The sequence below is a fragment of the Triticum dicoccoides genome, chromosome 1B (genome assembly GCF_002162155.2).
Source record: "Triticum dicoccoides isolate Atlit2015 ecotype Zavitan chromosome 1B, WEW_v2.0, whole genome shotgun sequence".
Taxonomy (NCBI): Eukaryota; Viridiplantae; Streptophyta; class Magnoliopsida; order Poales; family Poaceae; genus Triticum; species Triticum dicoccoides.
The window spans coordinates 82,799,013-82,813,377 of record NC_041381.1 but is presented as its reverse complement, the minus strand read 5'-3'; the positions used below and the strand labels follow the sequence as shown (position 1 = coordinate 82,813,377).

The 14,365-nt window shown below is 44.0% G+C and overlaps 1 long non-coding RNA gene across 1 annotated transcript; it reads right to left on the bottom strand.

Annotated features, from left to right (window-relative positions):
* Positions 1-206: 206 nt before the first annotated feature.
* On the bottom strand, positions 207-4,153 carry LOC119301707. Its single transcript, XR_005147161.1, has 5 exons — positions 3,696-4,153; positions 3,453-3,570; positions 2,679-2,738; positions 1,720-1,807; positions 207-388 (listed from the first exon to the last, which is right to left on the bottom strand). It is a non-coding gene; the product is annotated as an uncharacterized LOC119301707 (long non-coding RNA).
* Between the last annotated feature and the right edge of the window lie 10,212 nt (positions 4,154-14,365).

The window sequence follows — 14,365 nt, the reverse complement described above, 5'->3', positions numbered from 1 at the left end:
AGTCAAACCTAGACAAATAAGGAATCTAAACAAATAAGGACAGCCACCAGACCACGTGAGGAAAGTTCCAAAACAGAAACGATTACATGCAGATAAGACAAGTTTACAATATGATCTCCACACGGTCTCGGACACCCAACCTAGACACCTTAACCCATTATATAAACAAGTGCACCTGGCCGCACAAGCACCCGACAAATAAGTAGAAGTCGGCAACCACGACGACTTGAACAAGGCACACGCAACTCGACATCCACACCGAAAGCCACCTCCAGCCGCTTCTTTTGACTTCCAACAAAGTCACGCCAGAGCACAGTCGACGCCCGACAAAGTTACGCCCAGCTGCTACAATCCACGTCGGAAGAAGTGACCCCAAAGCACTTCTGGCCTGCATCATCAGATTGGTAATTTTATTTAGTATGCTTACTTTCTTTTCAATAGAAATCTTCATAAATAGTATATCAACTGACAAATTGTTCCTGTTAATTTTGAAGACATAACACTATGGCATACAAAAAGTTGAGCGACTTAACTACAATGGGACAAAATTGGAACATTCAAGTGAAAGTAATGAGAATGTAGGATTCGATCAATCCTACGACCGATGAGCTTATTAGCCTAGATATGATACTAATGGATGAGCAGGTGTTTTTTTTAATATATTTAATTGGAATCTTTCTGTCACATGAAGAAACAATTACTAACCATATTTTATTCTTTCGGCAGGGTGAAACAATCCATGTTACTATCTGGAAGAATCTTATAGACACTTTTAGATCAAAGATCAATGAAAAATCTATTTATGCATTCAGCAATTTTAAGGTCGTGGAATCCACAAAATATAGGCCAGTGAGCAATGACATTAAAATATTTTTTGCATACAATACAAAGGTAAAGGAGATAAAAGAATCTTCAGAAGTTTTCCCAGATTATTGCTTCGAGTTTGCTACCATGGAGACACTATAAGAAATGGCAGAAAAAGATACACAATGCTCAGGTATGTTTATAGTTGTAATTTCGACTTCAAAATAGTTGATATTCTAATTGTTATATCACTAATATCCAAATATGCAGATGTCATTGGACTACTAACACAAATGAAGCCTGTGGAGACAAGAATAACAAAGAAGAACCAACAACCTTCATATATCCGCGAGATTGAAATCCTAATGCCAGAGTAAGTGCATATGCATATGCATGTCTCAAATTTAATCAAACCTCCCCGTGTGCACTAACTTCTCGTATTAAATGCTTTAGGGGTGATAAAATCAGAATCACGTTATGGGGAAAGTTTGCTTATTTTTTGACCGAGGATGTAAACGGCAGCCAAACTGTCCTTATTATTACATCAACGATGGTACAGAGATTTAATGGTAAATCCATCAAACTTACATGTTATTTTTATCATTTAAAATTCTAACTGATGGATTAAATAGGTCTGTGCCTAAAGTCAACCAGTGCCACAAGAATATACATAGATCTGGATATACCAGAAACACAAGAACTTCTTGATAGGTATGAAATACCACCAATTTATTTATTTTCCACTTATAAATAGTGACTCACGTTCATTTAAGATTCAATATTATTATTCACTTCATGCATGTGCAGGGACTTGACAGAAGAAACCTTACCAAAAATGATCAGTATAGATAGGAGTAATCAAGGAACACTAGAAGAACAAATGTTTTGTAGGAGGAAAACATTGGAACAACTTACTACAATGAGGCACGAAAACCAGCCAGACCAGGTAATGCATCGAATTTCAATAAATATGTCATTAGTCTTTGTAATATGAGTAAAATACCTGCAAGGATAATTCATTCAATATTAATTATAATGAAACCATAATGTACTTATATATGTCTCTTAATCCCCTACCCCTACCCCAATGCTAACGTTGATTTTTTTTAGAATTTTGTCTTCACAACAATAGCTACAATAGACTGTTTGCAAGAAAATATTCAATGGTGGTACATGTCATGTGTAAGTGTCACAAATTGGCTACTAAAGAAACTGACAAGTATTATTGCAAGAATTGTGGTATATATCCAGAAAAGGTCACACCACGGTAAGCATATTATATTACTAAAATATGAACAGGCATTGTTATATTGTATTTACTCTCCACTAAAATGAATTGTATGTTAGGTATCGTGTTCGTCTCCAAATTAGTGACCATACATCTACTACAAGCTGCACTTTATTTAACGAGGAGGCTGCAAGATTGGTTAATATGTCTGCATCTAAGTTGTTGGACACAGTAGATGGGAAATTAGAAGAAGCACCAAAGATTATTCAACAATTATGTGGAAAAAGACTTATATTTCGATTCAAGCTCAATGATAGTAATCTCACATTTGGCACACAAAACTATGCAGTAAAAAGAACATTTGTTCCTGATGATAAGCTTGAGATGCTCTACTTGGACAATAAAGCCGAGGAGGTAAAGTTGCATTAAATTTTTACCATTTTTAGAATTCCTTAACTAATTAATCTTACATATGTTGCACAGGAACTGATGGATGATGAGGTTGACATCGTATTAATAAAGAAGCAGAACATGCTAGATAGAAAGGTGATTGATTTTTTAAAACTATATACACACTTTAGATTTTATAGATGTGTCTAATTTTAAAAATGTATATGTTTGCAGTCAAAGAATAATAAAGTTTCACCTGGCGAACTTTCATGCGAACTGGTGCCTGTGAAAGAGGAGCCACATGACAGCAATGGGACTACATTAAACAAAGATAAGAGTCAAGACAAAATATCGTCATCATCCCGTGAGCTCCGAAGTGGCAATAAAAGGAGACTGAGATCTGTTGTAATATCAGATGGCTCGGAGGATGAATGCATTGAGACGAATATGCCTGAACAAAACGAAAAAGGTGTCCGCGGTAACAAGAAACGTGTTAAAGCAAAAGCCAAAAATACAATGCTTGAAGATGAAGATGAAGTACAGAAAGCAAGGCCCAGGAGAACATGGATGTTATCTAGATAATTAGTGGATCAGTAGCTTATGAACATGATAAGTAAGAGTACTTGACATGGATGAGGATAAGAAGGATATTATTAGATTAAGGGTGTGAGTGTTACCAATGTTCTTAGACATCTAGGTAATTAGTGGATCAGTAGCTTATGAAATAAATAGTACAATAGTCTATTTGTATCGACCAAGATAAGTAAGAGTATTTGACATCGACTTGGATAAGAAGGATATTATTATATTAAGAGTGTGAATGTTACCAATGTTCTAAAACAGATTGATTTACTTTATTCATGTACTTTCCTTTATGTACAAGCTATTTTCAGCAAATATGTACAAACCAGCACAATAGGTAGAAACACACTACAGGACCATACTTTCCACATTAGGATTCAAGTCACAATTTGAAGAAATTATACTTTGGCAAATCTATACCAGACCATTGCCATATAGAGGAACATACCAGTGATAAGCCAGTCAATGGCGTCTTGCTGGCAACTGGAATATGTTTCTCCGTTACTTGATGTGGTTACCAGACGTTACTTGAGAAAATTCACCAAGTTAGCTTTTGCACAACAAACCTATACAAAAATTAATATCCAAGGTGACATATTGAAACATTAGAAGATAAGGCCTTTACAGCTTAAGAAAATAAACAAGAATTAATCTTCGGTACAAAGGATGCATATCATCAGTTTGCAATTACATTTAAAGTAGTCTGACAGCAAGAACAATGAGGAGGACATCATCTCACGGCAGTCAGATCCAATCATTCACCACTAGCAGGTGACTCGGTGAGTTCCCTCACAGCCTCCTCCACTGGGCCAAACTACAACACCTCTGCCATGGTTTTCTAGCCGTCGGCCATGTCATCTTTGCCGAAACCCTTGAGAACACTCCGCTGAACTCCAAGAGGTCGTCTAGGATCTAGATCCTTGAGAACGCGACGAACGCGTCTGCGCACTCTGCACAACGGCAAACTGCGCCAGACGAAGAGAAGTTGGAAGAAATTAATGGAGAAGTGCAGTCGCAATGGTTTGGGAATTAGTCCGCTGATGGCAAGCGACGAGATCTTCATCAGCTGGATAATGGAGAGGTGGTGCAGGCGGATGGATAAGGTTACTCGTGGGGATCGACTGAGCTGAGAGATTTTTTCTTTTATAAAAGAGGAGAGTTCCACGTACACGATGACCTGTACGGGTTGGTTTATACAGGCTGGTCATTTTCTAAATGACTAACATGGGCCTGCAATAAAACTGTTGGGCCTGAATAGGCTTCAATATATGGGGTATGTAAACTTGGGTTTGGAATTTATCTCTCTATACCGTGATCGTTACCAACTCGGTTCCGACTCCTTATCAAATAGGCTGATACGAGGACGTGTTAGCGTACTGCCCTTAAATAGCCGGAACTTACACTTCGATTAACCAAGGGATCATATCATCTAGACCTTTGGATCATCGGCCCGTCAAAAACAACGTCGACAAGATTAATCAGAATCGACCTAGATTTAATCGCTGGAAGAACTTGCACACGAATTAGGCTTGCCAGACTTCAGATTAGAAGGTAAATGCCCTCCGTGGAAAACTACTACTATCAGCAGTTCAAAGCGACCTCATGATTTTTTTATTCATTATTACATTGTTTCACATTTAGGCATATAATTATAATACTAACTAAAAAAACTATTCTTACACGTCTTGCCTTTCATCTAGACATAAACTCTATTTTCTTTGCGAAAACAGTACCAGCTTCTGTTATGAACTAAAACTGACACAAAGAATGATAAAGTCATGGCAGCAATACAAAGATATGCTCTAATCATTTGTACATGGTACAAAATATTTTCCAGGATCGCTACAGGATTTGCTTTGAAGCAAAGATACAATTACGACAATAATTAGCACAGGCGTGTGAAGCTTTACAAATTTTTTAAAAAATACAAGAAAACACAATCAGGTATATCATTGACCTTTTTCTATCTTCATGTAATGCACACTATTGGTACTTCTCTAACATATATATTTGAAAGATAGCCCTTAGAAAAAATTGCAGAACCTAATAATTTTATGTATAGTGCTAAAATGATCTTACAGAGTACTTCGCCATAGTAATTCCCAAGGAGCAACTGTCGCTCACTGAGAAGCACACAGTCACAGCAATAATGCCATCCTCTGCAGCTCGAACCACACAACAGACTAATACTGAAAGCATGATCGATAAGTATTATAGGTTGTTTCTACATGCAGCCGGCATCTCCTATTTAGTGCATATACTGTTACTTTCTTGACGACATTGTGCATAAAGTAGCTTCCAAATATATGGTACTATATTGCTAAAAGAATATTCAATGCAGAAATGAAGGGACAGTACACGTCAAAATCTGCAGGCCAACTTACAAAAGAAGCTAGAGAAGCTATTATCAGGAGGAAACAACAACTCCAAGAAAAAAGGAGTAAGAGATGCAGGAATACACAGGAAACAACCAATAAAAAAGAAGACGATGCTTCATGGGAGAGAAAGGAACAAATCAAAGAAAGAACAAATGTGAAGCGTGCAAGAACAAGTGGGAGCGACAATGACCTTGGAAGCAACATCAAAGAAACAAACAGCAGCACTACGTTCGAGAGTTATTATAGCAAAATATGGAACTTTGAAAAGCCAACATATAGATGTGAACATTGCAATGCAATACTATGGTGTGAAGAAAGATTAAATTCTCATAGAGGAACCAAAAAACCTTCTTTCAGAATTTGCTGCAAACAAGGTAAGATTGACCTACCAAAGATGGCACACCCTCCACCTTACCTCGCAGGATTGTTAACAGGTGAAGGAAGTGATGCAACAAACTTCAGAGAAAATATCAGGTCATACAACTTAATGTTCTCATTCACATCAATGGGATGAGCTGTTGACAAAGAAATAAACAAAGGCAAAGGACCATATGTTTTTAGACTGCATGGCCAGAACTATCACCATATTGGAACTCTTCTACCTGAAGAAGGTAACAGACCTCGATTTGCCCAGCTATACATCTATCAGACAGAAAATGAGGTGCAAAACAGGATAGATGCTTCAAGATGCAATGATAATAAATCAACGGTGGACCCTGCCATTGTCAAAGAACTACAAAAAATGCTTGATGAGAACAACATCCTCGCAAAATCTTTCAGAATGGCAAGAGATAGATTCAAAGAAGAAGACTACCATGATTACACACTTAGAATACTTGGGAAAAGGAACGGAACACACAACCTTCCATCTGCATCGGAAGTTGCAGCATTGGTTGTAAGAGACCCAACTGGAGAGAGCGAAGGACGAGATATCGTTGTCGAGTACAAAAATATGGAGCCTCACAGAATATCGGAAATCCATCCAAAATTAATGTCGATGCAATACCCATTGTTGTTTCCATATGGAGAAGACGGCTTCAAGCTTGAAATACCTTACAAGCAAACAAAAGAATGTGACAAAAGCAGGAAATATGTAACTATGCTGGACTACTATGCATCCTACCTACAGCAAAGACCCGACCAAGGAATGTCGCTGCTAACGTCTAGACATCTATCTCTGCAATTTTGGGTAGATGTTTACACATGCATTGAGCAAAACAGACTAAATTGGATCAGGAATAATCAAGGGAAGCTACGAACTGAACTTTACAGTGGACTGCAGGACGCGATTGAGCGAGGGGACACCAGAACAGAGTAGGTTGGAAAGAGGATAATTGTACCTTCATCTTATATAGGAGGCAGAAGAAACAAGGCACAGAACTTGCAAGACACTTTTGCAATATGCCGTTGGGCTGGATATCCAGACCTATTTATAACATTCACATGCAACGCGAAGTGGCCCGAGATCCAATACATGCTAGATGAAGCAGGAGGAGGCCTAAATCCAGCCGACCGGCCAGATATTGATGACCGAGTATTCATGATAAAACTGAAGGAGCTAATGAGAGACATCGTTGTGAAGAAACACTTTGGAGAAACTATATCAAGTAAGATCAGCCGACTTCTCATCGCTAACTAATAGAACCTAAAGTTTAAATTTTTTAGCGCACCATAGCCTTTGTCTATTTACTAAAATGCTTCAAAAATCTAACAAAATCAAACTTTTAATCAATGCAGTTATGTACGCGGAGGGCTGGTCTTGCAATCGTGCGAGGGCTGGGGTTGGGGCCGCATTGTTACGCGTGCTCGGAACATGCCAGGTGGTCTTGATTGATGTTGCTCCGGGCGCGTTTGGCCGTGTCCGGTCGTTTAACGGCTGGACTCGAAAATTGCCTTGAAAGGCTACTCTGTACTTCTGCCGCGAGAGCCGCTGTATGTTCCTCCGTTCGGAGGGAGCGTTCAGTATTTCCGTTGACCGTGACGACTCCACGAGGGCCTGGCATCTTCAGCTTGAGGTATGCATAATGCGGCACTGCGTTGAACTTTGCGAACGCGGTTCGTCCGAGCAGAGCGTGATAGCCGCTGCAGAACGGAACTATGTCAAAGATTAACTCTTCGCTTCAGAAATTATCTGGGGATCCGAAGACCACTTCCAGTGTGACTGAGCCTGTACAATTGGCCTCAACACCTGGTATGACACCTTTGAAGGTCGTCTTTGTAGGTTTAATCCTTGCGGGGTCTATGCCCATCTTGCGCACTGTATCCTGATAAAGCAGGTTCAGGTTACTGCCGTCGTCCATCAGGACTCTCGTGAGGTGAAATTCATTGACGATTGGGTCTAAAACCAATGCGGCGAATCCGCCATGGCGGATACTGGTCGGATGGTCTCTTTGGTCGAAGGTGATCGGGCAAGAGGACCATGGATTGAACTTCGGGGCGACTGGCTCCATCGCATATACGTCCCATAGTGCACGCTTCCGCTCCCCCTTGGGTATGTGGGTTGCGTATATCATGTTTACCGTCTGCACTTGTGGGGGGAAACCTTTCTGTCCTCTACTGTTCGGCGGCCGGGTCTCCTCCTCGTCGTCGCTGTGCAGCCCCTTATCTTTGTTTTCGGAAATTAACTTGCCTGCCTGCTTAAATACCCAACAATCTCTGTTGGTGTGGTTAGCTGGTTTTTTGGGGGTGCCATGTATCTGGCAAGAGCGGTCGAGTATTCGGTCCAAATTGGACGGACCCGGGGTGGTTCTTTTAAATGGCTTCTTCCGCTGACCGGGTTTAGAGCCTCGGAATCCGGCGTTGACTGCCATATCCTCCTTGTCGTCACCGTTAAAGCGGCGTTTATTTTTGCTTCGACGCGACCTGCCATTGTGGTCCTTGGTATCCGGACTACCAGCATTTTTACTGAGGTTGTTGCTGCGAGCTAGCCAGCTATCCTCTCCTGCACAGAAGCGGGTCATTAATGATGTGAGGGCTGCCATGGATTTCGGCTTTTCCTGTCCTAGGTGCCGGGCTAGCCACTCGTCGCGGATGTTATGTTTAAAGGCTGCGAGGGCCTCTGCATCCGGACAGTCGACGATTTGATTTTTCTTTGTTAAGAACCGTGTCCAGAATTGCCTGGCCGATTCGTCTGGCTGCTGAATTATGTGGCTTAGGTCATCGGCGTCTGGTGGTCGCACATATGTGCCCTGGAAGTTGTCGAGGAATGCGGCTTCCAGGTCCTCCCAACACCCAATTGACTCTGCGGGCAAGCTGTTAAGCCAATGCCGAGCTGGTCCTTTAAGCTTGAGTGGGAGATATTTGATGGCGTGGAGATCGTCTCCGCGGGCCATATGGATATGAAGGAGATAGTCTTCGATCCAAACCGCGGGGTCTGTTGTGCCATCGTAGGTTCAATGTTTATGGGTTTAAACCCTTCAGGGATTTGATGATCCATTACTTCATCAGTGAAGCATAGCTGGTGTGCGGCGCCTCTATATTGAGCAATATCATGACGTAGCTCAAGGGAGCATTGTCTGCTGTGTTCGGCCCAGCCGGAGTTGTTGTATCCAGTGTGACGGTATTCGTCATGGGTTGTGGGGCGCCCACGTGATCCATAGATGGATCTCGATTGCCTTTCTTTGTCCTCCAATATATCTCGCAAGTCCGGTGCGATCCCTCGTGGCTTCCTAGTTTTGGAGCGATGCCAGGGTACGGTCTTTGTGGAGGGCCTGGATGCCTCTCTGTCGCGACCACGGGGTGGTCGGTCGGCCGTATTGTGCGCTGGTGAGGAAGGTATGTATGCTTCCTCCTCTAATCGGGGGAGCAACTTGCATTTTGGGTAACTCTTGGAGGGACGTTCGAGTTCATACTCTTCATCCGCTAGGACCTCGGTCCATCTGTCGGCCAGCAGGTCTTGATCAGCTTGAAGCTGCTGCTGCTTTTTCTTTAGGATGTTTGCTGTGGCCATTAGCCTGCGTTTGAAACGCTCTTGTTCGACAGGATCCTCGGGCACGACGAATTCGTCGTCGTCGAGGCTTGCCTCGTCTCCGGAGGGAGGTATGTAATTATCATCCTCGACCTCTTCGTCTGTCGCTCTCTCGTGAGGGCTTGCTTCTGCATCCTCCTGCGCAGAATCTTGCTGGAGGGGATTGTCTTTGGCAATTTCTAGGGTGTTATTATCTCCTGTGCCGGAATCTCCATTCTTGCTGTGGCGGGATTTAGAGCGGCGCCGCTGACGTTGGCGCTTGGGCTATTTCTTTAAGGAATCTGCCTCCGATGCTTCTTCGCTGTCCCCATCTTTTGGGGTGTCCACCATGTATATGTCATATGACGAGGTGGTCTTCCAGTGTCCTATAGGCGCTGGTTCTTGTTCGTCTCCGGCATCGTCGTCCATACCTTCATGTCTTCGGAGTCATAGTCTAGCATGTCGGTTAGATCGTCGATAGTGGCTACAAAGTGGGTGGTGGGTGGGCTTTGAATTTCTTTGTCGTCCGCATCCCAACCATCCTGGCCATAATCCGGCCAGGGCTCTCCGGATAGCGAGAGATGCTTTAGGGAATTTAAGATGTCACCAAAGGGCGAGTGCTGAAAGATGTCCGCAGCGGTGACCTCCATGATCGATGCCCAATCGGATTCGATTGGCAGGGGTGCAGGAGGTTCGGAGTCCGGCACCTCGGAGTCACGAGCTTTATAAGGGACGGGGTCAGTGTTCGGCTCCATCACCGTGGAAGTTGCAGCTCCCGAGGCGGTGTCCAGCCACCCGTCCTCGATCTGCGCGATCGACTCCAGACTATGGGTCGGAGCGGATTCGTGTGCGGCCTCCGAGGTATTGTCCGGCGGCAGAGTTAGATCGTGCCCATCGCGACAGTGCGGCATACTCGGCTGCGGATCGGATCCATTGAAGATCATCCGCGGATGTCCGCCGTGAAGTTTAGGCTTCCAAATCTGACCTGACGGCCAGGGGCGTAGCTTTCGATCTGCTCTAGATGGCCAAGTGAATTAGCCCGCAGTGCGAAGCCGCCGAATACGAAGATCTATCCGGGGAGAAAAGTCTCACCCTGGATGTCGTTGTTGTTGATTGAAGAAGCCATCAAGCCTATCGGTGACGACACAGAGGAACTCTCAATGAAAGCACCAATGTCGGTGTCAAAACCGGTGGATCTCGGGTAGGGGGTCCCGAACTGTGCATCTAGGCGGATGGTAACAGGAGACAAGGGACACGAAGTTTTTACCCAGGTTCGGGCCCTCTCGATGGAGGTAAAACCCTACTCATGCTTGATTGATATTGATGATATGGGTAGTACAATAGTGGATCTACCACGAGATCAAGGAGGCCAAACCCTAGAAGCTAGCCTATGGTATGATTGTTGTAATGGTTGTGTGTCCTACGGACTAAAGCCCTCCGATTTATATACAAACCGGAGAAGGCTAGGGTTACACAGAGCAAGTTACAATGGTAGGAGATCTACATATCCGTATCGCCAAGCTTGCCTTCCACGCCAAGGAAAGTCCCATCCGGACACGGGACGGAGTCTTCAATCTTGTATCTTCGTAGTCTTGGAGTCCGGCCGACGATGATAGTCCGGCTGTCCGGACACCCCCTAGTGGTAGCAGAAAGTGGTGGTAGTGTGCACTTGGCAATGCAAAAGTGGAATGATGGGCTATAGACGTGTCGGAGTTTAAGTTGTCATCCCTAAGTAGCCGAAACACCTTAGGAGACATAAGCCACAACTCAAAGAAGCTCAAACAAAATTGGGTTAAGTTGGGTTATCGGAAGTGTATGGTGGGCAAGCCTATGTGGAAGTTATGGTGGTGGTTGATGAAGAAGCATCCATCCCTAAGTAGCCTAAACACCTTAGGAGACTCAAGTCACTACTCAAACAACCTCAATTGCTATGGGGAACAAAATGGGTTAGGTTGCGAAAGTCCGTGGTGGCAATGCAGATGTTATGGTGGAAGGCCTAGGCAAAGATGCCAAAGTTCCAAAAATTTGGTAGATTCAAATGGTGGTGAAACCAACGTTATGACCTCGGGCACGTTGATAGCTTAAAAATGAGCCAAAGAACACTCAAATCGGAGTTCGGAGTGAAAAGTTATGATGAAAACGGTGAAGAAGGCTGATGCTGAAATTTCGCGGAAAGTTTCTGGTTAGGCCGGAAGTTCCGGGCCTAGGGCCGGAAGTTCCGAGGGGTGGCTGGAAGTTCCGGTGGTCGTGGAAAAAGTGCGGGTGTCAGGGGGGATTTTGGGGTAAACTCTCTGTTTAGCCCGGAAGTTCCGGGCAAGGACGGAAGTTCTGGGGGACGGAAGTTTCGGGGGTGTCCGGATGTTCTGGGGGTCGCGGAATTTCATCTGGGATGAACCCTAAATTCCCGATCTGAGAACGGGGGCGGAAAAACATGATTTCCAGGGCAAAATTGAGACGATTTCGTGGATGGAAATGGGGGAAAAGAAGGGGAATGCTAGATCCACTCATAACACATCGAATCCATGGATCAAAATCAACAAAACATCATCCAAACCAACAAATCACAAAAAAATTGGGCCTATTTTTGGTGTGGATTTTCGAATTTACGATGAAATCAAGCAAAAGAAGGCTAGAAAACGATGGGAGGGACACCAAATCCGTGATAAACCTATGCTCTGATTCCATATGATACGAGGCTAACCCGGTGTAGTTCGATCTTTCACGTTTGGAGTGGGATCCCTCGAAGAACACGAAGAACACGGGGAAGAACGGGGAGAAATCACAAGGGGAAACACTCAAGAACAAGTCCAATCACACATCCACTAGACAATCAAACACACAAGATCCACAAGGTACGTGAACAATCAAAGGGAAACAAGATACATGGTAGAGTTCATCCCAAATCCTATGAAGGAGATGAGGGCTTGAATCCTAGAAGGATCTTCCCACGAAGGGGGGCTTGAATCCCTCAGGATCTTCTCACATGGAGGTCTTAAACTCCATGGGAGTGGTCTCTCTCTCTCAAGATGAGGAGGTAGGAGCAAAGCTCACCTAAGAATGAGCTATCACTTTGCTAACCCTAGAATGGAGGAGGGGGATGAGTGTATATAGTAGCAGTCACGAAGGGGTAAGTGAGGGGCGAAAGGATACATGGCCACAGGCCGAGTCTCTGCACGCAGGTAGGGCCGGCAGTTCCGGGGACGGCCAGAAGGTCCGGGCGACGGAGGTTCTGGGTGAAGGTCTGGGCAGGGTCCGAGCTATCCAGAGAGTTGGCACACTCTTGGACAGCTTTGGTGCGGCAGGGCCGAAAGCTCCGGGGTGGCCGGAGGTTCCGGGGGCCGGAAGTTCCAGGCAGCGGCCGGAAGTTCTGAGCTTTCCAGAAGTTTGTCCATGCTTGTTTTTCCTTCTCTTCCACGCTTCCTTCGCGGATGGTGTAGTTGTTCCTTGGCGCTTACACTCCTCCTCGACATCCGTGAAGCTCTGACAAAACCTATGCATGCACACGAGAGGGGTGTCAAGTAGTATACCATCCTCAAAGGGGTCAAGTGAACACGTGTAAAGGAGAAGATTCACCTTTATGTATGAGAAGTAGAGGTCACACGTGTCACTTGCCAAATGGACTCTTGACATGGTGATGACCGTAGAATGCTCCGCATCATTATCTTATCACAAAACTATTTGTTACCGATAATTTTAGTGCTTCCGGAGAATACCTTACTAAAAACCGCTTGCCATTTCCTTCTGCTCCTCGTTGGGTTCGACACTCTTACTTATTGACAGGACTACGATAGATCCCCTACACTTTTGGGTCATCAAGACTCTTTTCTGGTGCCGTTGCCGGGGAGTGAAGCGTCGTTGGTAAGTGGAACTTGGTAAGGAAACATTTATATAGTGTGCTGAAATTTACTGTCAGTTGTTACTATGGAATATAATCCTTTGAGGGGCTTGTTCGGGGTATCTTCACCCCGACCAGTAGAGCAAAGAATTTCTCCTCAACCTACTGAACCTACTGAAAATGTTTACTTTGAAATTCCTTCGGGTATGGTAGAGAAACTTCTAGCTAATCCCTTTGCAGGAGATGGAACATTGCATCCTGATTTACACCTAATCTATGTGGATGAAGTTTGTGGATTATTTAAGCTTGCAGGTATGCCCGATGATGTTATCAATAAGAAGGTTTTCCCTTTATCTTTGAAGGGAGATGCATTGACATGGTATAGGCTATGTGATGATATGGGATCCTGCGACTATAAATGATTGAAATTGGAATTTCACCAGAAGTTTTATCCTATGCATCTTTGTCACATCCCTAGCTTCTGGTAATGCTCTAGGCTAGCTTCATGTGTGCAACATGTTTAAATTTTATGAAAATTGAAATGGGGATGACCAAGCCCTAGCACCAAAGCATTGCAAATAGGTTCAACTTCAAAATATTCTCACAGAACCCAAATTGGTTTGCAAAAATGTTCATGATTACTGGAAAAGGGTGAAAACCATATCCAGAGATGATGGATATTTTTCCAAGACATTTTTGGATTTTTGAATAAACCATATTGTATTTGACTTTGGGCATTTAAATACTATAAATAATTTAAATGTTCAAATAAATGTTGGAAATTGTTAAGGGTCACTGAAATAATTCAGAAAGCACCCATAATTATTTCCAGGATTTTATAAAATGATTTGATATTTTAAATCAAATCAAAAACAAATTGCAGAAATAGAAAAGAGAAACAAAACAGAAATAAAAGGCAGAGGAGAGAAACCTTACCTGGACTTACCTCTGCAGCCCACCAGGCCCACCTGGCCAGCCCAGCCCATCTCCACCCCCCCTGTCATCTTCCTCCCTGCCAGGAGGACAGACACCGCGACGCCGCCGCGCGCGCCACCTCCTGCTTCCCCCTGGCCACCTCCTGCTTCCTCTCGCCGCCCTGGACCCCGTCCGCGACGCCACGCACCCTCCCAGGCCTCGCACTCTCCCCGTGCCTTCTCCTCCCTTTCTCTGGCTCCCTCTCTCCTCCACCGAGCGGAGCCCCG